Below are 26,688 nucleotides of genomic sequence, written 5' to 3' on the forward strand. Positions count from 1 at the left end.
CAGGATGAAATTCTTTAGGACTTATAATCAAAGAGTTCATAATAAATTATTTAAAGTTTTTATTCAGTCTTTGGAACTGATGATCCGATAGTTTAATTCAGATCTGATTTATCAATAGCTTACAAATATATTTATATAAAAAAATTCTTCAGTTTGTATTCACTCAGTAAGTGGACTGCCTTAACTTTTTCTCTAGGTTAATACTAGTGATACCAGCCCAGTTTTAGTTTTCCACTTTTGTCTTTTTATCCTAGACAGATGTAAAAATTTTTAAAACAAAATAATAATTTAATTAAAAATATATTCTTAAATTAGGCATCACAGAACATTAACCTTTCCCTATTGAGTGAATGTTAAGTGATCAAAGAACAAAGGAAAAACCAATGGGCCCCCAATTAATGTTTGAGTCTTACTGTTGCATCACACGAACAGACCCCAGTGAGACATCTCAGCACAGATTTGTATCTTTGAAAAAGGCACATTCCCCAAATATGGCAAAGGAACCACCCCCATAGCGTGACCCTGCCATGGCGCTGGGTACCAATCTGTTCCTGACAAAATGTGCTCCTAACTCAAGAAAACTGGACCAGGAGATAACCTTCTCCACCCTCCAGAAGCCTCTGGGTCCCAGGATAATACAGCAGCCAGCTGGACAAAGTGAGGTTCCCATAAGAATCTCTTCATGGATTTCCCCTAAGATCCCATGTTTAGACTCAGTGGTGCATTCCATTGCTGGTCACAGTCTGTGCTGGGTACCTGCTCTTTTGGCCATAGCTCAGCAAAATTACACAGGGGAAGTACCCACAGCAACCTGAACAACAGACTCAGGTACTTAAATTATGCTCTATAGAATTCTGTGTAATCTCCCCTGGCAGGTAATGGTTTGAATATGAAGGTATTGCTGGACTGCTGGAGCTTTTCATCCAGTTGGGACCTTCTTTCTATCAGGAGAGAAAAAAGCAGGAGAGATGAGGTTCCACCTGCAGCCCCTCCTGCTGCTAGCTCCAGATCAGCCTTCTGCTGAGCTGGCACCTATGATGCTTTCTAGTCAAACAGTACTCAAAATGGGTTTTGCCAAAACTTTGTATCTTCTAAAGCAAATGCCTTCTTTTGACCTCAAAGTCTTTTGACCCAGCCTTATGCACATGAAGTCCTTGTCAACTGATGTGTGCAAAAACTTCCACCTGAAAGGCTGAATTCATGGTATGGTTGCTGTTACTGCCTTCTCTGGCAAAAGCTGTAATTCTCCAAATGCACAAAAGCATGACAGGTATGCACCTGCACAGATTTTTTTTAGGCTCACTGTACTACACTCACCTGCAGAGGTGCTGTCATTTATGTTTTCTGCACATCCGTTCTCCATTAGGAAAACCCAGAATGGCAAAATGTTGCATTACTTCAGAAGTGATTTACCTCTAATTGTACATGATATTTAACAGTCACTGTTAGGGCTTTTTTCTTCTTTTGTGCTGGGATATGCCTACAGGAAATCTGCATTTCGACCTCTCCAACTTTAACCTCCAAAAACTTGAAGGGGCTGCATTCTCAGACACAGCATGAATACAATTAATCTTATTTTTCAGTATTTTGTGCTGCTGCTGCCATCTAGAGTGTAAAAGTGACACCGTGTCATGCAACAGCATCAGCACTATTTAATTAATGGATTCTGTATTAACAGGGAGCAAGTATAATCATGAGCATACATTTTCTCTATTTTGTTCCACTGCTGCCACCTAGAGTTATAAAACAAGTAGATTATTTTTCTAACTGCATCTGTTTAATTAGTGGCTAGTTATATCTGTGGGTGATACCTTACTTTTCCACAATTTTATCATTGTTTTGGCTTGTCTCTTTGTCCTAGATGCCAGCATAACTCGAATATGGCATGTTATCATGTTTTCTTTTTTAAAAAAATTAACAAAGTGGTTAAGCCAGGTAATTAATTTTTTGCAACTTTACATTTTTAAAGGTCATCTTTAAATAAGAAATTATCTTAGGTCAACCTGTCTTTTTTTAATTTTTTTTCCAGTTACAAGACATCATTCATTATAAAAAATTGACTTAATATTCATGTGAGACCTCCTAATTAGAGTTATTAGGGAAAAAATATACACTGCTATTGTCATTAACAAGGAGAGACAGCTGCTGTCGCTCCTGTAAAAAACCTCAAGATTTTACAGATTTTTTTTTTTTGGTGGCACAGAAAGCAACACACAAGCCTTGGGGACTGTAAAACAATCAATAAAAGAAAATAATGAATAATAGGTTACCAAATCTGCAGTCACTAATGCATGTGACCTCCTTGTATATTTGAAGGTTCAAAAGAAGTCTCTTTTGATGCCTAGTAGGTAACTACAGAAATTCCTGGAAGAAATCCTAGGCATTCTTGTTCTTTTAGCCTATTTAATTTTTAGACAGCTTTGGATGACTGCACTGGAGGTAACAGCAACCCTCCAAGATCAAACATCCACCAACTCTTTACCTGGATTGTTCCTTCCTCTTTGCTGATGTAATCACTTTCATTATCCCTCTTCAGGTGGCCTTACTTTGTTGGGAATCCTTAGCTTGTCATGTCTCGTGGAAACAGTGGCACTTTCTATATCTTTGTTTGACAGCTCTATTACGGTGCCTCAAAACTCAGGAATTTAATACATAGGCCTCCTCAATATCTCTAATGGCAAATTTCATGAAAAAAAAACCTTTTCTTGGACTTTGATCACAGAACTTTCTCTGGCTGGCTGTTCTTGGTTCCTAGTTCCTCTGGCTGTGCCCCTTGCCTTCTTTCACCCACCTGTGAAGCAAAGGCAGTGTCCTGGTTTTGTCTTTTCAAACTATCTTTATGAAAACTCGTCACAGCTCTTGGCACAATGGCCTCACCTTAATAGCAACATGAAAGTCACACATGCTTCTGTACATCCTCCAAATAGCTCACCCCAGGAAAGCTACTGCAGATAACAGGGAGCCAAATGGAGCAGGGTTTTATTCTCAGGTTGGTGTCATTTGTCTTTTAGGCTGTAACATGGAAACTTTTGAATAATACATCCAATCAGCTCCACTATTTCTCAAAGAATGTCCTAGGCATAAATTCATAGGTATTTACAGATTTAAGCAGAATCAAATGAGAAAAAAAGCTAAACAGGGAATATATGAAACTCAGATATTGAGCAGATCCAGGGGCTACAATAGGATCTGTAATTGTCCACAGATCAAAGCTATTAGCAGCATGCAGTGTGACAACAAAATATCTCATCTCTGCTTGTCTTCCCATTTTAGAAATGGGAGAATTAATAATGGTGTGAAAGGAGTGTGGAGGGAAGAAGCCATCGGGGTCCAACATGTATAAAGTGTGAAGAGTGAGTGGTGTGGGCATGGAAAGATCCCTGTGGGGCTGGAAGGAAGAACTCAGATCTGGCCATGTCCAGGCATTGGGAGGATTTCCTTCATAGTGTTTGACACAATGAAGGAAAGGGGAACCTCAGGGCATTCCCAAAATATTTAACAGAATGGGAAAGTGGTGGATAGGAAATTGGCAAACTGGATAGGCAAATATAAAAAACGCTTAGTGTAAGAGAAGGACTAAAAAGCAGTCTCCAATAGCAGTGCTTCCAATAGCAGTAATAACCTCTTGCTCATCCTGTCTATGCCCTGATAGGCTGTCATGAGTTTTGTCTGATGAGCCTCAATATTTATTGTGAAACTGACAAAGGAGTGAATGACAGTACCTGACTTTTATAAGAACAGACTGCTATCTACCTTGGGCTAGCAAACACTGTCTGATATTTATCTTGGGTTTTCGTTTTTTTCCCAGTTAGAAATATGGGTCACTCTTATCACTCTGTTTTTGGTCTGTGGTGATGACATCTGAGGACCTCTTGCTTCTGTTAGGCATTTGCAACTTCTTTTCCTTCATCCACAGGTCTCAGGTCTGGTAATTCTACTAAGGGACACTCTTTAATAAAAAGCTCTTATGTTGTTGATCCTTTTTTTTTTTTTTAACCAATTTCTCTGGAATTTATGCTTCATTTTCTCTTAGTACTTGTGGCCATAAAAGCCAGGGTGTGCCATTGATTTAATAGAGAACTACAAAATTGAGGCAGTTGCAACTTGTAATACATTATCTATAAACTTGTATGGAATCCCATCTTGGCCAAATTGGGATGAACCTTTGTTATTCAGCATATTCCATTCTAGTTCAGTATTTAAGATGAGAATTGATCACTGGTAGAAAGATTCATGCTATACAAACTTCTTGAGGGATTTTTGTTCTTTTTCAGATTTAAGAAATAATCAATCATTTGTTTCTGTAACTTCCAGAAGTTTTTTTCCCGTGCCAGTCATGTCCCTGAGCTTCAGCCTGACAGGAATGTGAAACCAGCAGCTGCCCATGTACCTCAGCATGGAATGGCTCTTTTTAAAGGTTCACCTTATGTGCAACTTCCTTTTGGTGCTCTGATAAATTTTCCAGTGAATACAACTTCTATATAGTTTTTTAATCCTTTTCTGATATTTGGTCCCTGAGATGTGGAGTCCAGGCTGTCTCTCAGACGATGAGACTAATAAGTTTTACTTCAGAGAAGTAGTCCAGAGATAATCACTTCTTCTAAATATTCTGTTTGGGGCATTTTGATGGCTTTTAACTGGCTCAGTTAAGGCCAAAGAGAAAAATGTGAGAAAATATCTGCTAAGAATGGATGTAACCCTTCTGGATCTCCTTTACTAAGTTGGTTCTACTCAGAGTAATGCCTTTTTTTATTAGTTAAATAACAACACTCCTGCATTTCAAAATGCACTTGGGTTATCTGCCATTATCTTTGTGTCTTCACCTTGTTTTTTCAACAGTGAGTTGCTTTTACCTTAGGAGAAGTCTGAACTTATTCAGTGAGTATGATTTTGACAACTTAGCTTTCTCTTGGTGTTAACAGTTCAGCACAATTTATGTCAATGTGTTATCTTTTGCTAAAAAACACACGAAGAACTTCAGAAAGTTCTTATGAGATTTAAGAATAGCATTCAAATCCTGATCAGCACAGAAAGTCTACCCAATGAACAGAGTTGATAGTTTGATTCTGCATCAAAGATTCCACCCAGATTCACACTGGATCCCTGTTGCATCATTTCAAGTGCCATTTTCATCTTCTTGTGATGTGATTCAAAGTGTTTCAGACATAAGGGTTCTCTTTTTGTTTACATTGTTAAACAAGCATAGCCTTTGCTTTTGACACTGTGTTCAGACTCATAATGTCTCTCGTAATTATCTTTCACTGAATACCAATATTTATTTGGAAATTTAAATATGGCAACTAATCAGGTACAAAATCCTGCTTTGAAAATATATTCAGAGCCTCAGTGAGAACTGCTCCCATGTGATCACAGCTTTGTCCTCAAGCTGTTTGTTCAGATGTGGCTTTGCTCTTACAGTTCAATAATTTTTCCTGTGTGGTGCATGTTTATACTATATAATTAAATCATATAAAGTGAAAAAAAGGTGGTACAATTTATTAGAAAAAATGCTATAAATGAGAAAATCCAGCTATACAGTGGTTTTGGGCTTGAAATAAACAGCAAAATTGAAGCTGAGTTTTGATACCATTATGCCAGCTTAGCTAGACACACTATTGCACCCCTTTCATGGAGCAGTTTTGAAATATTTTATACTTGCTCCATATTTTTGAAAAATTATTTTTCATTCTTTTTACATTTTTGTTTTCTGCAGTTGTGTCAAGGTGTACATTTCTAAGGACTGCAGTACAAGTCTGTACCTGTTTGCTAACCCTACCATTTGGACAGAAGAATTTTTCAGTAGCCCCTCAAAATATTTAGTCAATTTACTGCAATAATTGCTTTGGCCTCTTTATTCTGTCTACCATAAATATTTTGGTTTGATCAACCTCACATTACACAAATTCATTAGCCAGGTTAAACCATAAAAATCAATGCTGTTATTCAACAGTTTATTATAGAGAAAAAATATTTTGCCAAGTAATAATGCTGATCAAAGGTGCCTTGAAATACATTTCCCTTTCAAATCACTGTAGAAAAAATGTAAAAGGTCCCACCTCTGGCACTATTTCAGAACTCTATTCTATGACTGATGGTTGAAAAGACATTGTTTGCTATGGGAGGAAATGAACAAAAACATCACAATCCTATTGTTTGTCTGACTCTGTAAAGGTCTAAACTGCAACAGCCTCCAGAGAAGGAATCAGTCCTTGTGCTCTCCTGGTCTTACCTGAGGCAGCACAATGCATAGGTTGATTTTCAGGCAGGACTTCAGGAACTTGGAGAACTTGAAAGTGTGCCCAGCTATGGCACATCCACACCTCCAACATCACACTGCAACTGCATGGAGCATCTGAGGACATCTGAGGAGGTTTGGGTAACTCCAAACTTAAAAAAACCCCACCTTTGTCATCAAATTCTGTAAGAAATAGATTATAAATTCCACCTCAGATTTTTCATCAAAGTGACAAGATCTTGTACCCCAGAGTTTATCACACATCTTCAGTTTAACATGTGGAGAGGGGGAAGTAGGGGTGGGCATTCAGCATTCACAATACTGTCAGTGTCCCAGAGAGGGGCTTTCATGGATTATTACAGAATTCAGAACTTTGGATTTTTGAATAAATACCTCAATTTTACTATAAAGGGTCTCACTGTGTGTGTAGGAAAAAGGCCTCGAGTTCCAGTAGTTTGTCAAAATTATTTTGAAAGCAAGACTGTAAGTCTCAGGGAATTTAGTTTTCTAAATTTTTAGCAAAAAAAAAAGCATTCAAATCCATCTCCAAAGAGATGTGAACTCTTTTACTTATGCACAAGTCCAGTCAAAAACATTAAGTGCAGCACTATGTCATTATTTTGACCTTCCTAAATGGTTCTGCAAAGATGAAACAGAAATTTGTACAACACTTCCAGAAAGCCCATAATTTACCCTGGTATTTCAGAACTGCACTATGGAGACCATGAATTGTCTGTATTTCTCAAATATTATCCATGCCAATTTTTATTGATTGGCAATTGTGTCACTTCTAAAGCAGGCCATTAACAGAGTCATGGTTTTCCAAGCAGGACTATGTATTCCAGGAATAGCTTGGAATTCAAGATAACACTTTGGGAACAATGATTGGTAGATGTAGTGCAACCCTCAAATTTCTTCTGCTGTTAATTTAGATAAAGCAGCAATGCTACTGCAAAAGAAAAAAAAAAAAAAGGCAAAAAAAAAAGCTTGACACACTTGTTTAAAAAGTTCAGATTCTGAAGTTTTATGTAAACAGGGAATCTACCAGATTCTTGTCATTTAAGTATTCCAGTATATTATCTGTCATAGAGAATTTTAGTCTTAAATAGTAATAATTTCATTTTAGAAAAATGATTGTTATCCAAACCAGAGAAATTTGTAATTGGAAAGATGGGGGAATTACTCCAGACTAGGAAAAGTGAGGTGCTATTACCTGTGTTAGCAATCTCATTATTTTACCTTTGTTTACTTGTACTATGAGTCCAGGAAGTCAATCAGGCCACTCTGCCAGGCAGTGCTCAAGCAGACTAGCTGTGGAATTCCCTTCCCAAAGCAACCAGGGAAACCTTGGAAGTAACAGCAGAAATGGAGTAACTTCAAAAGATGCTCGATGGGGAGTTAGCCCAATAAAGACAAAGGGCTTCAGCCTGAATTTAGAATCAAATTGTCCTTGTTCTTAAACAATAGGGCTTTCCCCCTATTGCCCATTTCTTTTGTTCTGCCTGATTTCATGAAGACACAAAGCTGAATTTGCAAAATCACAGTCATTCCCATGGCAACAGATGTGATGTTATGATGTCCTCTCTTGGAGCTAACAAAACAAGCAACTGAGCTGGATTAAGGAAGGAGTAGGAGTACTTTTGAACCCTAAAAATGCACTTCTAAAATCATTTGTAGCTGATATCTTACCCATTCCATAGACACCAACTACCACTTTCCCCACAGACCATGATACTTTACAGAAGCTGAGGAGTTAAAGGGCTGATCTAATAAAGTCAATGGAAAGTCTCCTGCTGTGTTTTGGGGAACAGGATTGGACAGGAGACCATGTCTTATGAATGTCATGTAGGTAAGTATTGATATTCTTGTTTAAATGGGATAAAAAAATAATTCAATGTTATGTCATGTGATTTATCTAGAATCATGTACTAGAACTCAGACAGATCTATCATGGAATTGATAAATGACAGGATAAAATATATTAGGATTTATTTTAAAAATAAATTATAATCTAACATTAACATTCTACTGACCCTTCAGATTTGCATCAGAAAATGGAATTAATTTTACTTAGAAACAGTGAGTTTCTATTTTCTTTAGGAGAGACAATCCTTTTCTGTATTGTGGGGTAGAATTTAAAATTTGATTTAAAGTTCAAGGTTAAACATACAGTGAAGCTCCAAAAAATTATTGGGCGGGGGGGGAATAAAAAGAGGGGAAAATGAATTGTGCTTCATTATATTAGGAACTTACTTGACTATAATATTATTTGTAGAATTCTATATATTATATTTAAAGCTATGGAACTCAGTTCCGCTGACATTGAAGCCAATGGAGATTTTGTTTTAATCATCCCCACTGTCAGGTTTATATTTTAAAAAATATTTTATTATAAAGAGCTATATATTTTAAAAGTGTCCCTTTGATAAATGGCAGCAGCAGAATGGAATCTTTGAATAAGCTCTTTGAAGCCTGCAGTTTTATGAGTTCAGTGCCTTCAGAAGCTTCTAAAGTAGTTATAGACAAATGGAGACAGCCAAGGCTTTGCACGCCTACTTCAAACATGAGTGAGTGACTAACATAAAATTGTAGTGGCCATTAAAACTTCAAAGGAGAAGTGTGACCTGAATATTACTTGTCATCGTACAGGATTTCTTACTGGAAGATCTGATCAAGTTTTTATAATTATAGTATCTCCACCAAATGCCAAGATCATGACTTAGATAAATTATTCTGCCTCAAATGAAATTTTATTCCTAGATTTCTTTTGCAACACCAGTGGCAGCAAACACTGGCAGGAGAGTCACATGGTGCTGGCTCCCCCTCCTTGCTTCCAGCTAAATCTTGTCTCTGTCTTGCTAAAGCTGCAGTCCCCACAGTCTATTCTACCTCTTCCAACCACTCCTGCTGTCTTTGCCCAGAGATCCTTTCCTTCTGCAGGCCATTAAACCTCTTTTCTTACAACTTCCTCTTCACAACTCACAGTATTTCTTGGGCTATGACCAAACTTCTCACCCTTCTACAGACACAATCATACAAATACTTATAATAATAAAGAAGATCAAGAAGTTACTGTTACCAATTGCTCTGTTGGCTATCTCCCAACTCAGTATATTCTATTACCCCTCCCATCAGATATGAGGTAACTTTGTGTGATTTGATAACCTTCAGAATAAATCAAGTGCTCTACTAATCTTACATATATTTATCTTCCCTTAGAATGTAAGGTCTGCATATACAATGATTTCTATAATTATGTGTGCATACACACAGTGATATGTAGCCGTATTAACATCTCAACAGTTATTCTTCTTTCTCTGGAAAACAATGAGAAACAACTGGAGGCTTTGAATGATTAATCTATATATGTGTGTATATATATATATATATATATGTATAAATGGAGAAGGAAGATAATCTGGCCTTTTACTATTATTTGCTTTAATTGTAACTTTTTATGGATCCTCTGTTTATGGATAAAAAAATGATTACTCATATTTTATCCTCTCTTTAGCTCTGTAGTGGAGCTGGACAATTATTTGCATGCATAGAGTTGGACGATTTATAAGCAAAACTTATGGTTAGTATGGGGCTGTGTTTGGGGTTTGTGCTGGGAACAGTGATGGTAATACAGGGATATTTTAGCTCTGGCTGGGCATGGCTTGCACAGAGCCAAAGTCCTTCCTTCTCCTCACCCCACCCCAACAGTGACGGGGCTGGGGGGGAACAAGAGGTTGGGAGGGGACAAAGCTGTGACAGCTGATCCCAAGTGACCTGAGGGATATCCCAGCCCATGTGGCATTGTGCTCATTGCATAAAGCTGGGGGGGAGGAGAAGGAGCAGGGGTGTGATGGCATTTATCTCCCTGGGTCCCAGCTGATGGAGCCCTGCTCTCCTGAGGGTGGCTGAACACCTGTCCATGGGAAGTGGGGAATTAATTCTTGTTTTGTTTTACTTTAGAATGCAGCTTTTTCTTTGCATTTTAAATTGTCTCTATCTCAACCTCTGGGTTTATGCCACCTTTACCCTCTGATTCTTTCCCCCATCAGTGAGTGAGGGAGTGAATGAGCACCTGTCTGGGGATGAGTTGCTGGCTGGGGTTAAACCACAGCTGCATACACTGTTTTAAAGGAATATGTTAGGAAGCCAAAAGTACAGAATATGTAAGTGATGCTGAAGCAGTATGTAAGGCTTGTTATTGCAGACTTTGGTTCCATTATTGCAGGAAGTGTTCAAGGTCAGCAGAGGGCTTAGAAAATCTTGAAATCTGCAATCCCCAATTTAGAAAATAAAAGTTGTTTTTAGGAAAAATAGAACCCTTCTGTCTTCAAATGAATCTTAGTCCCTCCTATTAGCTGTAAGAAACCTTTTAGCTTGCCAGGATACCTGCAGGAATGTCAATCATACTTCTTCTGAGTACAAGCAATGATAAATGAACACATTTCTCTCATTGTTTTAGCAAACAAGGTTCCCTATAATCAGAAGAATTCAAATGCAGGTGCAATGGCATGGGTCCCTAAAACTTACAAAGAATAGTGAAAAATATTTTAGATGATGCATTCAAAATTCAAAGCTTTTCATCCATGTTATTGATCTATGTGGACTGCAGCAGAAAGATGTAATGTGAATATTATGTTATGCATATAATAAAATAGTAATAAAATAGTACTATAACTTTGAAATATTGTATAAAGTTTGCCAAGTGCAACTCCTGATTTTTACATTTATATTAAATAATCTTTAAAACTAAGCCATGAGTCTCATGTTCTTTAGTCAAGAACATGAAACCAATCTCCAGGGAAACAGAAATAATACATAGAAGAGACCTGAGTCACTAGAATCTCATTTTAATTGGACTAAAAACAAACAAGAAAAAAATAATTATTAAAACAACCCAAATTCATGTTGGAAATCTCAGTAGACAAAAGCAACAGCTAGCAGACTGGGGATGCACCTACGAGTAATCTCTGAAAAGAACTGTCATGGGGCAAAACACAATGAAGCCAGTCCCTTTGGCTAAGCTGTTGGAAAGTTCCTAAGAGAGAAGAAGGAAAGGACTCCATGTTCAAGGGGAACTTCTCTGTAACTGTATTTTCAATTTGCAGTCAAGAAGTTCACCTTCTCCTTCACTGGAACTTCTGCATTACTTCTACAATTTGTTTTGCATAATGTCCGTAATAAATTCAAATGAAATTGGCAATCCTGGAATACATAATTGCTTCTCTGGAAGAAACCCCAAATCTCTAAAATTTAATCAGAAGTGAGCTTCATGGCCTCTGTGGTATTGTGTCAGGAGGCAGTTTCATGGCTCATATTTAGAAATACCATCTTTAATGGAAATCTGATATAGTGAATATAAATCAATGATCCAGTGAAAATAATGCAGACAACAAATGGACCATAATTGACTCTTCTAAGTTTCACAGGAGTCAGTAAGCATGGAAAGGAAAATTAGGAAAAAATGCCCTAATATATTAGTGAGGATGAAAAGAATTTTGAAGGTAGTGGGAGCTCTTTGATATTGCTCAAGTGAGTACTTTATCAAAGTACAGCTCTACATTACAAATTAGTTTATAGCCTTTTCACCAGTCTGCCATGATGGTATATTTGGGGCATCCTGCAGTGACTAATCCACCAGAGAGTGCCAAGAACATAGAACTGACAGCCTGGACTTAATTGAAGGTATCTGACAGAGCTCTGTAGTTCTGTCTCCTGACTGTGGCCAACAGCAAAGGTTCAGGGAATAGTAAGGATAGACAAAGGCGAATTTCCTTTAAAATGGTATTGGTGATCCCTTAAAAAAAACAGTTTTGGAACTGGCAGAAAAAGGAAATACACACTCCACTTATTCATCAAATATATGCTCAAAAGAGGGTACTTAAGTCCCTGCAATTGACTGATTACATACTTACACTGAAGGTATTAACGTACTCATAATTAGCTGACAAAAATACACCAACAGCCTGAAGGTTTTGTAGATCAGGCCTACTATCAATTAGTCTTAGAACTTTTCCTCCCCCTCTGCCTTGCTTCAGCCACCTCTCAACACTCCCCAGCATTGTGCTGGGGTTTATGAACAGACACTTGGCCATGTCTGGGTCTCTCTCAGGAAGTAACTGCAATGAAATTTTGTAGAACAGGTAACTATTGTTAAAAAAACTATTGTTAAAAACCAATTGTTTTCTAGAGAATCCCCAAGTAGAAGAATGAAGGAACAATATCTTTACTCTGAGCCTCATATTCATCCAATCTGTGGCCCTTTACACCTCCTTCCTTCTCAATACATCAAGAACCCAAAAAGAGAAGAAATAGCACCGCCTTTCATTGGCAACATCTCTTTATGAGAATAAAGAATTGTTGATCTTGGGAGCATAAGATCGGGCCAATGTCAATGAATTACTTGGCCACTTAGAATTATCCATCAGTTCAAATGATCTACTGAGAGTTACTGCTGTAACAACAAGCAAAAACTCATTTTGTTTTAAATTTAGGAAATAACTGTGTTATTTCAATCACTCACCACTTGATGCCCCTATTTACCTCCTTCTTCTCATGCCTAAAGAAAACTACCTCCACAAACCTCCATAATTAAAGTAATTTTATGTGCAGATTTGTACTTTCTGAATGCAGAAAGAGCTCCCTTTCTTTCTTCCACATTCTTTCAAACATTTCTGTAATCATCTAACAAAAATACGTGCACATAAATATAATGGGCATTATATGTGTGAATATACAGACACAAAACCTCATAGCTGTGTAAATGCACACATATATAAATGTACAGAGATTGCCTGAGATATTGCCTGGGCCATGCACAGTAGCTTGTGTTGATGTATAATGAAGCACCACTAGACAGAACAGTCACTTGTGGCAGGTAGCTAAGAAATTTCAATAAAGTAAACTCTCAGTATTATCAAAATTATACATTTGGGGCTGTTAGCATGGCCTAGAAAAAGATGAGGACAGGCTCATCTCATTAAATGAGAAGAAATAGTGGAATTAGCTTGAATCTAATTACAAGCCACACTATCTAATGTAAAAACATGACTGTTTTTTCACTCCCATTCATTTTGGCTAGTAATTAGTTTTGGCCTCTAAAATGCCACCCTTTAATCATCCAAACACAGATGTGATTTGCCGTGCAATTTAATCTTGCTTTAATGAAGAACTAATGGACGCATCGCAAATTACTTTCCCTGTTGGAGAAAAATTCTATTTCCTGCTTTTCAAAAGATCAAGAGTATCTTGTGATAATAGCCCAAGCGGCCCTGGCAGCCTCGTCGCACAGAGCAAACAAGCTCTTTTACTCAACTCCCAATTCAATGGAGAAAAAGAGGCTACAATTAGCAACAAAGCAGGGGAAACGCGGCATTACAGCCGAATCACTTTCTGCAGCTCAACCCCCAGCAACCACTGCCTTGTTAGAGCCAGGTCTAAAGTGTCAGGAGCGAACAATGTGCTGTGATAAATTACTCTCTTCAAACAGCTGCACTGCTAATTTTCAATTATACACACAAATGGCTCTCAGATTGGAAGAAAATGGAGTGCATGGGGAGAACAGTAGTAGATTTCTATGTTTGTTTGGTGGTGAGTGTGGAGGCGGGAGAGTGACATCCTGAAAAGAAAGCTGTAGCATGTGGAGTCAGTATTTCAGCACCGGATGATGAGCCCTCACAAATCTTACAGAACCTGGTGGCTTCCTTCTCACATCTCTGCTAGGCTGATGGAGAAAAAGAAACAGGACCCATTCGATCCGTTTCTACAGTAAAATCTTTGACTGTTGGATGCATTAGGAGCCTTGGCAGGAGGTGCAAAGCAGCTGAACAACTTGGAGACACAGGTTCAGATCCCAGAAGAGCTGATTCCCTTTCTCAGCTGTTCAGCAGACAGGCAGTGGATTCCACGTGCCTCTTTAAACAGGAGATGTGCTGAAGTGTGTGAGCCCATGGCTCTTGTGGACTCTGAACATATGACGTGTTTGGTGGCTGCACCAATTTCCCCATGATGAGGGCAAAACTCACTGACATACAGTCAGCTACTGTTGGATTCAGATGAAAAATTCTACAATTTACGGGGAAAAAGGTGACAGTGCAAATGATTCAGACTTTTTTTAACTCATGATACCTATTTTTAAGCATTTGGAATGAAAAAGGCAATATGGAGGTACAATTAGGATTACTGGAAACAACATGTAGCTCAGCTTCCATAAGTGACAAAGAACTGATAATGATTTTTTCCTTGCCTTCACAAATTTCCCATTGACACCAAGAGCTATGCCTGAGTTTGACCCAATATAATAAAGTTATCACTGTTGTTTCATAATGATTTTTTTCTAATAGATAAGAAACAATTGATAGAACTCTAGAAAATCACATAGGTTGCAGCAAGGTAGAAAAATCAGTTCAGTACAAGTTTCACAAAAAAAAAGGAGTAATGTAGCTGATTTTCCTTGCAATGTTTGCACAGGGGGATGGGAGGGATGGCAGTGGTGGTTTGTAATATATTTACCTGCCCAAACTGAGATAACTTAAACCCATCCTTCTTTAAGATTTGATACTCAGATTGTTGCCATCAAATTTGGTGTCCACAACATAAACATTTCAAATCCTTTCAAAATCTTGGGCAATTTTTACATTTTCATATAGGTAAAGAGAGAAAAAGCAATCTTGGCTGACAGGAGTGAGGAATCTGGAATTTGAAAATGGCAGTATATTTTCTAAACCAATGACAGGGTTCCCAAAGTTCTGTATTTGCTGTAGAGCATCAGCCCTTTGCCAGAAATGGCTCCTGAGCACAGCTCTCACAAAGGCACAGGAGAGAGGGGCCCAGTGCATGCAGAGAACAACCAAAGGGAGATTCCCAGCAGCTCCAAGTTAATGCAATTCCTTTCACTGGATTTTGGATCAACAGCACTGTGATTTACCTTCTTCAAAGTTCCGGTTCATAATGTTTTCTCTTTGCACACCTTCCTATTAACCCTATGTCAAAGTGAGTTTTGAAACAGATTTATGGTAATTGCTGTCCATAGTATCCCTGAGACAGTCAAATATGACACGTGCTATTAAAATGTTTATGGAAAGGGTTGGAAAACTCATCAGATTTGTTTTATAAATAGCTATCATTTCAAATGAAATGGGCAAAAAAAATCTAGTTGATTTTAATACTTTTCAGCTGAGCTTTTTTTCTACTTCTAATAAATGCTAGCATTGTGTCTCCTAATTATAAAGCGCATTACCATACAAAAAGGATTATTTTTAAATTTAAAAATGCCAGTCACAATTTAAAATTACTTTTCTCAAATATGGCTCCTCAGAGAAGCTAAAGAGAGAAGAGAAAGTAAGGGGGGCTGGAACGAGAGGGGGAGAGAGAGAGGATGCAATATTGAATTGTAACAAGACACTTTTATTTTTTTGCTGAAGTGGGATTTCACTCCCTCTAGTTTATAATCGTTACAGAAATTTAAACCTCAAACCATTTCAGTCCAAGCTTATACTAAGCTTGTTAGTGGTTTCTGATGCTGCATATGATAGTGCTACAGCATTACCATAAATCAGCAGAATTAACTATGATCTTCAGAAGCATGCCTGAAAGTGGGTGACAGAAGTCTGCAATTTGGTGCTCTGAATATTATGATAACATTCTATATTAAATGTTTATAATCTACTTAGAGCTGAGCTTCAAGTATATTTTATATTTGTGCTTTACCCAATATTAGAAATCATGGGATATTATGGCTTTCCATGCCTATGTTGTTTGCAATATCCAAAATTAAAGAAAATATAAAAACACAACGTGAGCAAGTGTGTTTTCCTACCAAAGCAATGTTATTAATATTAAGAAGTTAAAGTTTACCTACAGGTTTGAAAATTTAAATGCACCTTGCAATAAATATACTTCACCTTTTTCCATTCATATATAAAATAATCTACAGCACTGACCGGATTTCAGAGACTCCATCCTAATACAATTTACAAACTCTCTGCTGGTGTTGGAGATACAGACTCAATTTTCCTCCCAGTCTTCATAAAAGTAACATATCTAAATTATTCATCTAAGAGTAAATAATGATGACGATTTGCAGAGACTAAAATTACAAACTCAACAGTTTTGATAGCCATTACAAAAATCAAGGTTGCCACATTACACAAAGAAACGTTCTGATTCTAAGCAAGCTTGATCCAAAAAACTAAAAATAATAGTGCTGCCTGTGCTGGGTGCAGGACCCCATTTCTTCCCTATTCCAATTGCTATCATCTCTACTTCAAAAAAAAAAATAAAAAAAAATTGGATTATCTAGTGTTTTCCTACTCACATATATAAATACAAGTGACTGCAGGAGAGCAGGAGTAGATGTGCTTTTATCAGAATTCCTACTGAGGAATACAATGGCCCTGCTTCATAAATGGTCTTGAGAGACAATGAACTATATCCTCAGTAAGACAAATCAATAGATCTCTGTGCACCCCAGCAAAAAGAGGCTCAATCTGCATCAGTCGATAATCTAAATTAATTTTCAAGTAATTTTGAGCATGGACTAGAAAACAATGTTAGGTTTAATGTTAAAACCATGGTTAAAAGCAGATTACTTCAGATTTATACTTCCAGAAACATGAACAAATTAGGCAAATTTGCTTTTTTTTTTCTGAAAGAACCACGTCCATACACACATCCACAGGCTGAACTTGCTGTGTTTGTAACCAGACATGGAAAGTGACACAAACACACTGGACAAATTTTGTCAAAATTTTGTTCAAATTTTGATGTGTAACAAAATTATTTCATTCTGATTTTAGAAAAGTTTTATAATTAATGGACAAGAAAAGCAGAAACTAACCAGTCCTTCACTGTTTGGGAAGGATCTTTAGGCCCCAAATTGCCTACCATCAACAAGGATGGATGACCAACAGGACTAAATTGCAACCTCCATCTCTGTGGACCAAAGGAGACATGAGGACGTGACATATTTGGAGATGGTCTAAAGGCTGCTCCTTCAGGGCAGCAGGCAGGAGTCCCAGGGATTCAGGTTTTCTCCAATGAACTAAATTCACTTAGCTCACACTGAGCTGTTTAGTATGGACAGGGCTTTTCATGGTGACAGAAAAGACCTTTGGCTGCTGCTGGGAAGGTACAAGCAACACTAAATGTCATGACACAGTTGTTAAAATGCAGAAAAAGAGGAATTCCGTGTGAGTCAGAAAATTGGGAAGTAGCATGCAGCATCCTGGGTTGGTAACTTCTGAAAAAGAAATTACCTTCTGCAAAGATCACTTCATAAATTCTAACAGGGCACTAATACCTATTGATGGCCTGAGTAGGTGCTGGCCCAGAGCCAGCCCAGCCAGCTTTCTAGCCCACCTCAATCCCCTTGTTCCTTCACACAGGCACCCCCCCACCCTCGCCTTAACAGCTGGGAAATTTTGCCTAAACTTTTTCTGCTACTTATGGTGTTACATTCAAACCAAAATAAACCTATGTGTGTGCCTAGCCCATGCATCTTCGAAATGGATTTTTCTTGAAAATAGGGGCAAATTGATGGAGCAATATCTGTGGATGAAGTTTTCACACATCATAAAGTGAAAAAGCACTGAACAAGAGTGGTGTTTGTAAGCAGCGTACTTCATGTTTTCTATTCAATATACTCTTTTCTCCCAGTTCAGACTTTCTGCTTTGGCACACAGTCCCCACTTGGAAATGCACACAGACAACACTGGCTTCTGCCTTAAGGCACTGCCTTTTCTCTTTCTTGAACAGCACTTGGTTCAATTGAGTTGATTTTGCTGTGGTTCAGTACCATTACAAATAGCAAAAGCCTGGGTAGGTGCAGTTTCGCCACTTTTTAAGAAGAAGAGCACCAACAGGGAAACAACTGCACCCCATAATATATGACAGGTAAAAGAAAATGCAACCTGTTCTTTCTTTATTTTAGTTCCCTTCTGGACTATTTTGAAGCTTCTTTACACTTTTATTTTAAACTCAGAGTACACTGAAGTGTAGCTGAACACTCCAGCAGGTTAGTTTTCCTCTAAGTTTTATTAGAGCTTTTAAGTTTCTTTAAGCTGCAGCATTTTCCAAGTGAAGGACGAAAGCAGGGATTTACCCTCACGACATCCACTGAAATGTATGTTTTGTGCTAGTATGAAGTCTACGAATTAGCATTTTGTGATGTTCCTGAAATTAGAAGCCCCATGAACTAACCATTTTATGATATTTATGCTTTGCTTCATAATGCATTCTCCACAGATGAATCAAAGGGCCAAATGCAGTTGCTGTTGTGAGATAATAAAGCATGAAGTGGTGTGTTTGGAATTAAATTTACATAAGACGAAGGATGGTGGGCAGTTTGTGATGACAGTAACAATCAGGGAGCACTCCGTGGTGCTGCATTCCCAGAAACTGCTGCACAAAACACCACATCATCTGCATGAATAATTAAAGCAGTATCTGGGGAGTCAATCAATTTAAAAGGGAAGAAGAAAACTTTTCCAATATTTTTCCTGAGTTTTATGATCACAGCTATGTCTAGGACCTCTATCAGAACTATTTCCCCAAAATAAGACTCATAACCTTGTGTGGATTGCTGGTTTTGTGTTTGCTTATCTCTCAGAGATGTGTTTTATAGTTAGCAAAAGCTCTGTTGGATTAACCTAGACAGAAAACAGCACAGAGCTCTTGGGTTCAGCTGAACCTACAGTTTCATCTTCCAGCTTTCTACTCCATGAGGGAAACAGCCTTGTATCCCTGACTGTGCTCTGCAATTTTCAGTTGCAGAAATTGTCACTGAATGTGTTCTAGTGTGGTTCAGAGACTGCTGCCTGTCCCACTGCACACCACTTAGTGAGCCCCTGGAGTGGAAAAGCACATGGTAATATTTAATATCATTCACATATTCAAACCCTCTCACAGATATTAAAAAATTAGTATGCCTCTTACCCTCCTGGCATATGTTCTGTCTCATTCTGCTGGAACCTGGGGGAAACTGAGGCATGGAGAAAAGGAAACGCTTTAAACTTAGTTTTTCATTTCTGGAACATATGAGGCATCTCATTTCAAAGAGTTTACATGCTTTCAGTTTTAAGATGAAATTGTTTACAAGCTGTGTGAATAGTCAGGTCTTTTAAAGTCATGACTGCTTAGGCACAAAAATATAGGATGTTGCTTCAAAAAACAGGTGACACCACCCTCCCTGCCACCCTTGCCTGGGGTCATGTGCCTCTTTAGTGGAAGAAGCAAGATTAGAATTCAAGATTTCTCAACTCTTAAACCTACTCAGCCATATAACCTACTCAAAACAGTCATTATTATCTAGTAATGATACTTTTCAGTTCTGTTCCTGATCATGTTGAAGCCAACTGGCCATGGGCAAGGATTGATGAGGGAAGGGAGGAAAAAGGAACCAATTCCAAGGAGTTTGTAAAAACAGTGTTATGTTTAAATCACACAGAAACTCACTGCTGAGGAGGTTTCAGCCTCCATGTTGCTGTCAATTATTATCCTTTAGAGTCCCACAGGAGAGTGGGCATGATGAGAGCTCAGCACTGCACATCCAAGTTTTCAGCTAAAAACGACAAGGGTTTCTTTTGGCTGATGAGCTCAAAGGCAGACTTATACAGGTTTTCACCCTGCGCCCAGGTTACACAACCTTTAAGACAATGACAAAACTTTCTATTCATTAAGGTCTCACTGAGTTCCAGAACACTCTGAAGTTGGAAAATATCTTCAAATGTATGTTTCTTAAAGAGATTAGAGAGCAGAACTCTAGTTAGCTTTTGTCTGTCTGTTTTGCTGAGGGTGTTATTCTAAGAGCATGCAGGAGATGAATGATTTACACTGAAAACCTTGACGCTTCTTTAAATGACTTATTTTCATTTTTTAAGAAATATGACAGCAAGAATTAGTACTGGCTCTTCTATTTCAATAATGGCAGTCATGTTGAAATGACAACAAACATCATTACATTTACATGCACATTTATGTAGACAAAAATTGTCATTACTTATTTCAGTGGAACATTTTATAATTTGCCCTATAAACAAATAAAATCTGTATAAGCTGTTTTTAGCCTTCAGCAGTATGTCAACACAAGCAACTTAGAGCTAGACTTACTGACACTCACTGGTATCTCCTTCCATTTTTAAAACGCTTAAGATTAAAAATATAGTATTTATTTTTCAGTTTTTAATAATACAGCGAAAATACTTTTTGATTGCTGGCTGCAAATAAAAAGCAGAAAGTTGAATGCCCTCAAATATTGTATATTAAATGAAAATGGGGGGAAATAAAGACATATCCATGTGCTTGTTTTGACTTTGGTGTTCTGAGTAGTGAATAAAATATGACGATGAAAAAGACGCAAACTGAGAAAAATGTGTACCTTCCTTTAGTTCATCTGCAATGAAAAATTATTCTGATGTTCTTCCACCATATCATCTACTTATTCTGTTCTAACTTCTGTCTTCTCCAACCACTGCTAAAATTAAGTTAAATACTTTGTACTACCCTACAGAAGTCTAACTGTTAAGGCCGTAAATGCTGCAGCCCCCACTATACAAAGCTGTAAAGCATCACAGGTAAATTACAGATTTACAGCATGGTTTGGGTTGGAAGGGACTTTAAAGATTGCCTCATTCCAACACCCTTCCACGAGCAGGGACACCTTCCATCAGAGTGGGTTTCTTAGAGCCCCGTCCAACCTGGCCTTGAACAATTTCAGGGAAGGGGAAGTCACAGCTTCTCTGGGCAACCTGTGCCAGAACCTCATCACCTTCACAGTCAAGACTTTCATCCTGATACCTGATCTAACCCTGACCTCTGTCAGTTTGAAGTCATTCCCTGTAGTCCTATCACTAAATGTCCTAAAATTCCCTCTCTGTCTTGTAGGCTCTCCTTATTTATCAGAAGGCTGTTAGAAAATGGAAATCTTATACAGGAAAAAGCATTTCCTAGCACTGAAGAAGCTGGACTGGCTTTTCTAAGAGATATTTGTTTGAATGTGCAATTGGATAATGCCAGAAGACTCAGGAAGTATCTGGGCAGTCTATGGAATAGCAGGGCAGAGCTGAGGATCTACTGTGCAGGTCTTCTATAAAAATTGACTTAGAGCAAAGTTAAAAAAGGAAGGAGACAGTTCTAGAACAAACTTGCTGTTATGTTTGGTTGATCAAAATTTTTTATAGAGGGATATTTTGGATCAGCATTCCAGTCGAGAATGTTGGGGCAGAGAACCTAACTTACTTTAAAAGGGAATTTGAGATATTTATGTTCAGAACTATGTGACACATCTTGAACTTCCTGCAAGAAACAGATTTAGTGGTCTAAGATTCTCCAGAAATTCTTGACTTAAGTTTCTATGCTAGGTGTTAGCATCACATAAAAATTACCACTGGTCAGTTTATTTGTTAGGAGGGGTGGCACAGAATGGGCAAGGAATGATCTGGAATAAGGACATACTCCTGTCCCTGTATTTCAGCTCTCCTGTGCCAGCAGGAACCAGATCTCAGCAGATGCTGGCAAGATGCACCTCACTACAGAAGTTCCAGGGTTTTTTTATTTTTTCAGTTATTTCTTCTCTCTCTTTTTACACATTTGCTAATGGTAGCAAGTGCAACAGGGAGGGACTTTATGAACCAGAGTAGGTAAAGAGCCCTGTGATGTACCCATTTGAATGTTACCACTGGAATTCTAATCCTTATGATTTAATACACTGGCTGAGTCCATGGCACAGCAGAGCCAAGCTCTGTCCCTGTTTGTGCTGAGCAATGACTCAAGGAAATCCCAAACTCCAGCAGAAGCATTTTGTGTCTGCCTCACCATAGCCAGCACCAGCATGTCCCCTGAGAAAAGAACTTACAGTATCAAGTCTGTTTTCAATATTGGTTACATTGGTCAAACTCAGCATTTTTAGCAGAGCACTACATACCCAGATTAGCTTCACTGAGGTAAACACAGTCATTCTACATTCTACAGTGCAGTTTACCTCAGGATTTTATTTTCCTGTTCCTCAGGGCCTTTGGTAGTCAAGATAGCTCTGTAAAATATGGACTGTGGAGGACAATATAAACTTTGCTGTCTAAGTAAACCCATAAAATAGTCATGTAATATAAAAAAATCATGCAAGTGTGACATACATGAGTGCTGATAGAAGAAACTGAATAAACAGCTTAAGAACAGCTGGACACAGTCACCTCATATGGGCCAGGGTTACAAAGGACTATCTCTGTCATATGACTTGGGTCAGTGCTATTGGTTCCAGCAACACAGTCATATCTTCCCTCTTTTTTTGAAATTCAAATGTGAACAAAATATATTGCAAACTACGAAGTTGGAAGTACAAGCCAATACCACCATTGAAGAGTAGTTACTGTTAACACCCAGTAGCTGCTACTATTGCTTCTTGAATTAAAAAAAATAAATTAAGAATTGAAAGTTTCACCTTCATCTGCATCGTAAAAGATATTATATGGAATAGGAATTAGCATGGTCTTTTACTGTTTCTTGCCTCAGAAAAAAGTACTGCTTGGCCAATGCCATTTATTGTTAAACAAGATGTAAGAGAGGAAAAAGTCTTACACAGGATGTACCTTTGGGTATCATAATTAAAAACAACCAAACTCCAAACAGACTTTTTTGAGGTAAGAAAAGGAAAGTTGCATTTGTTTAAGTCAAATGACTGCAGTGATATCTATTGCACTTTTAAAATACTTTGAATGCTATGTGGAGAGATTCCAAATATATTTCTGTTAACGAATAGTGAAAATACAGCAAGTAGAGAAATACATTGTTTGCTTCTCTCTCCTTATTTAGAATATAATAGCACTGAAATACATTTATTTAGTTTTAGTATTGTTTTCTTCATAAAAATCGAGCCCCTCTCAAGGTGATACAGGTGATAAGGCAGGCACATACAATAGATTAGGTATCAGAGGTTGAAATAATATGAGCAGTAATTCAGGCAAAAGCTTTTTTTTCAGTCCTGGGGAAGGGTGAGGGAAGCCTAAAACTAAAACATATTCTCATCAGGAGAAAAAAAAATCATTTAAAAGCTTGTCATAAATGAAAACAATTTACTTGTGCCAGTGTCCTTAAGTGCCACAAACTCTTCTGCTTCTGCTGCTACATTCTCTAATGATATTACTGCATATAGCACATCTCATCTAATCTGTTAGTAAAATCCTAAAGTCACTTATGTCAGTCTCTAATGCAAGCCAAATGAGTCTTCCCAGTAATAAGAAGCTTCGCAGAATTAGTTTTCGTTTTGCAGAAAATTGCCATTGGGGCTGGCACTTTTATCTAAAAATTTCACTCGTGCATAAGCAAAAAACTCATATATTATTTGGTTACATTCCATCAGTATGAGAAATAACATTGTGAGAATTCTATGCATGCTAATGATATATAGAAATCCACCTGCTTTCAGATAAAATGAGTTTAATTTTCTGTTGCCCACTGCCTGGTTGGCCTTTCATAAATTACTTATGCACAGCTATTATTAAAATAGAGGGAAAGCAAATTAGAAAGTCCTCATATCTCTCCACTGGATTTAACCAAGGCAGGGCTGTGACAGCTAGAGTCAGCGTTTTTGAAAAAATTCTGCTCTCTTGAAAAATTTTGCATCTCTATACAATTCTATGCCACTGTTGTAAACGTTCTGACCTGCCTTCTTACCAAATTAACCTAAATCCTTTCTATTTTTCAACATTAATGGAATCCTCTAGAGTCCTGCTGATATATATTAAAATATATTTATTGGTTAATTTGAATTCCAGCATTTTGTACCTCATTTCCCAGTACTTCTGTTATATCTGAACAGCTTGGAGCTTTAGCATTAAAAACTTACAAATTAAGATAAATACATCTGACAATTATCAGATCAAAACAACTTAACTTTCATTGGAATATATGATTGCAAATTTCCCTTCCTGATGAAAGAGAAAATGAGGACTGTCTGCTTGAAACAGTTAATTGGATTTGAAAGTACTGTACGTTTCAGCAGTCGGTGCAGCTTTTGGTTGGTCAATGACTACTTGACCTCCTGGTTTTCCAACAGACAATTGGTTTTCATTTCTTGAGGGTCTTTTAAGTCCATAGTTCATGGTGACTTTAAGTTTAATTTTCTGTTAATGATATTATTTTGCTCTTTTAAGATAAAACTTTCTTGTGATGTGCTGAGCAACAGTGGCAATCCCATTACTGCGTGAGGAAGGACACCTTCTCAAATTGCATTCTTTTAACATTGTCTGCACTGTTATGATGTTTCTAAATGTCATTTTAACACTTTGGGTTTGTATTTTGTGTGCATTTGAATGGATGGCTGCTCTGCTCCTTGAAAAAATACAAATACAAATAAAATACAAAAAAGAAATTAAAAAAAAAGTAAAAAAATAAAAAAACCATTGTGGTCACCTTCCCAGCCAAAGCTCCTTTTTAACTATTGCGGCCCCAATTCCAGTCAGTCACTGGTTTAATACCTTGCACTTCTCTGACTAGACTGACTCTGCTTAGGAAGTGGTGTAGGTTAGTTTGGGCCAAGGACATGCCCTACAGGTTTCAGGCTCAATTTCTCTATTTTCAAGCCCATTAAATTTGCATCCACACCGTATAATAATGCATTAAGCCCATCCACACAGCAGGCAATTTCCTAATGCTAACAACACCTCAGCCCAGAGCTGACATCCCCAGTGCCTGGCTAAACCCAGCCAGTCAATGCTGGTTCTGCTAAGTCTCTGTAGTCTTTACACCAGAGCAGCTTTCCTAATGACTCAAAGCAATTATTTTGGAGGAGTTTTTCCCTAAATTTACATAAAATGCATATTTATTTGTTGTCTGCCATAGGTATTATTTTATTTCACACTGTATTTTCAGGGGGGACTAGAGACACACAGTGATGTTCAGCTCTCAGGCTGTTGTTTCACACTACAGCACTGAAAACTCAACAGCTCCCTGCCACTATGGGGAGTCTCTGCTCTTCCTTTACATCCATATTTCAGTTCACAAAAATAAACCAGGAGAAAACCATCCCTTTTTTTGGTAAGGTTATTTTTCTGAGAATTGAGGTTCATTCTATGATTGAGAAGATGACTGAATAAATGCCAGAGTGGGATAATAAAACCAGAGAGAGCATGTGGTTGTCAGTTAAAAACAAATGGTTTCACAATGAGGTATTTCAGATGTCCATTCATGAAAAAAAAGGCTATGGATATATATAATGAAAAACCATCAGTGGGGATTGCAAACAAACTGCAGAACTCTGAAACTCTGCTGAGTTCATTACAAAGCTGAGGAGAGAAGAAAAGAACCAACTGAATAGGTTTCTTATGTAAATTTGGATTCTGGTTCTAAATTTAATGTGAACACAGGGTTCAGGATGTGCTCAGCTCTGGGCTCTCCCTGTGGCAGGTGGCACAGAGCGTAGTGATCCCTCTGGTTTCTGGACCTGGCAATCGTCCCCTGTGCTGATGTGAGTCCCTGGGCCAGCACTCAAGAAATTCAGCTGAGTTTTAAGCCACTTCTGTGAGTGCATGGCCAACAGAGGTCCTGCCTGTGGAGAAGAGAATACTTCTGAACTCATGTGTCTATTTAAGCTTTATTCACATCAGTAACTTTTGCCTCACTCGGGGTAATCGTGTGAGAAAAGCCAACCAGACTTCTTGGGACTGGGATCTCAGAGAACTTCTGATCACAGCCACCCATGTGTTAATCTAACAATCCTAATGCAATCCAGAAGTTTTTAATTCTTAGGAGTGTTTCTCTCAGTAGTGGTTTTTAATGCAGAGTGAATCACTGGATCTATTCAGTGATTCACATTACCTCTTACGTAGGTGTATAAAAGTGAACTAAGTTGAACAGACTTCCTTCATGATACATTTGAATAGAACATGCAATGGAAATACACACAGTTTTCGCTAGATTCCTAGTAAAAAGCACTTTTTTAGCTGCCTAAAATGTTTCTGGAAGTAATGTAAAAGCAAACATATTAATCCAAACTTCATTGTATACTATACAAATTTAGAAATCTCAGAATTAGTCAAGAAAAGTTTAAATCCTTTCTGTTATGAAACTTCCTCAAATTCCTTTCCCTATTCATTTTAGAATATACACATTTTACTTGTTTCTTGTGGTTCAGTTATCTAATCAAGAGAACAGGTGGCTAACTGATTAAACACCAGTTTTTACCACTATCAAAAATATTTAAAAACTCATTACTCAGCTACTCCAAAATCATTCATTGTTTTAGCTACAATTATTGCAAAACGATACAAATACTTCAAATCTGTCTCTGATATCGAGGTTTTTAGACTGTACCTCTTTCATTTTTAGACTGTACCTCTTCCAGGATTAGAGCTTTACATCCATTTTTCTCCACTCTCCAATGACATTTTCAATTATCATAGCTCCCTGTGAATCCAGGAACATTCTTTGTTGGAAAGTATGTGTTGCAAAATTTGTGGTAAAATTGT

At 37.7% G+C, this 26,688-nt stretch overlaps 1 long non-coding RNA gene across 1 annotated transcript in view; it reads right to left on the reverse strand.

Moving 5' to 3' along the window:
- Positions 1 to 4,496: 4,496 nt before the first annotated feature.
- LOC111933363 (uncharacterized) overlaps positions 4,497 to 26,688 on the reverse strand; it is a 35,072-nt gene continuing 12,880 nt past the window's right edge. The window contains exons 3-4 of the long non-coding RNA XR_015274567.1: positions 7,475 to 7,581; positions 4,497 to 6,418 (exon numbers count right to left, since the gene is read on the reverse strand). This is a non-coding gene — a long non-coding RNA (uncharacterized LOC111933363). The remainder of the gene's footprint in view (positions 6,419 to 7,474; positions 7,582 to 26,688) is intronic.

Source organism: Cyanistes caeruleus, chromosome 10, assembly GCF_971803275.1.
Source record: "Cyanistes caeruleus chromosome 10, bCyaCae1.hap1.1, whole genome shotgun sequence".
Lineage (NCBI taxonomy): Eukaryota > Metazoa > Chordata > Aves > Passeriformes > Paridae > Cyanistes > Cyanistes caeruleus.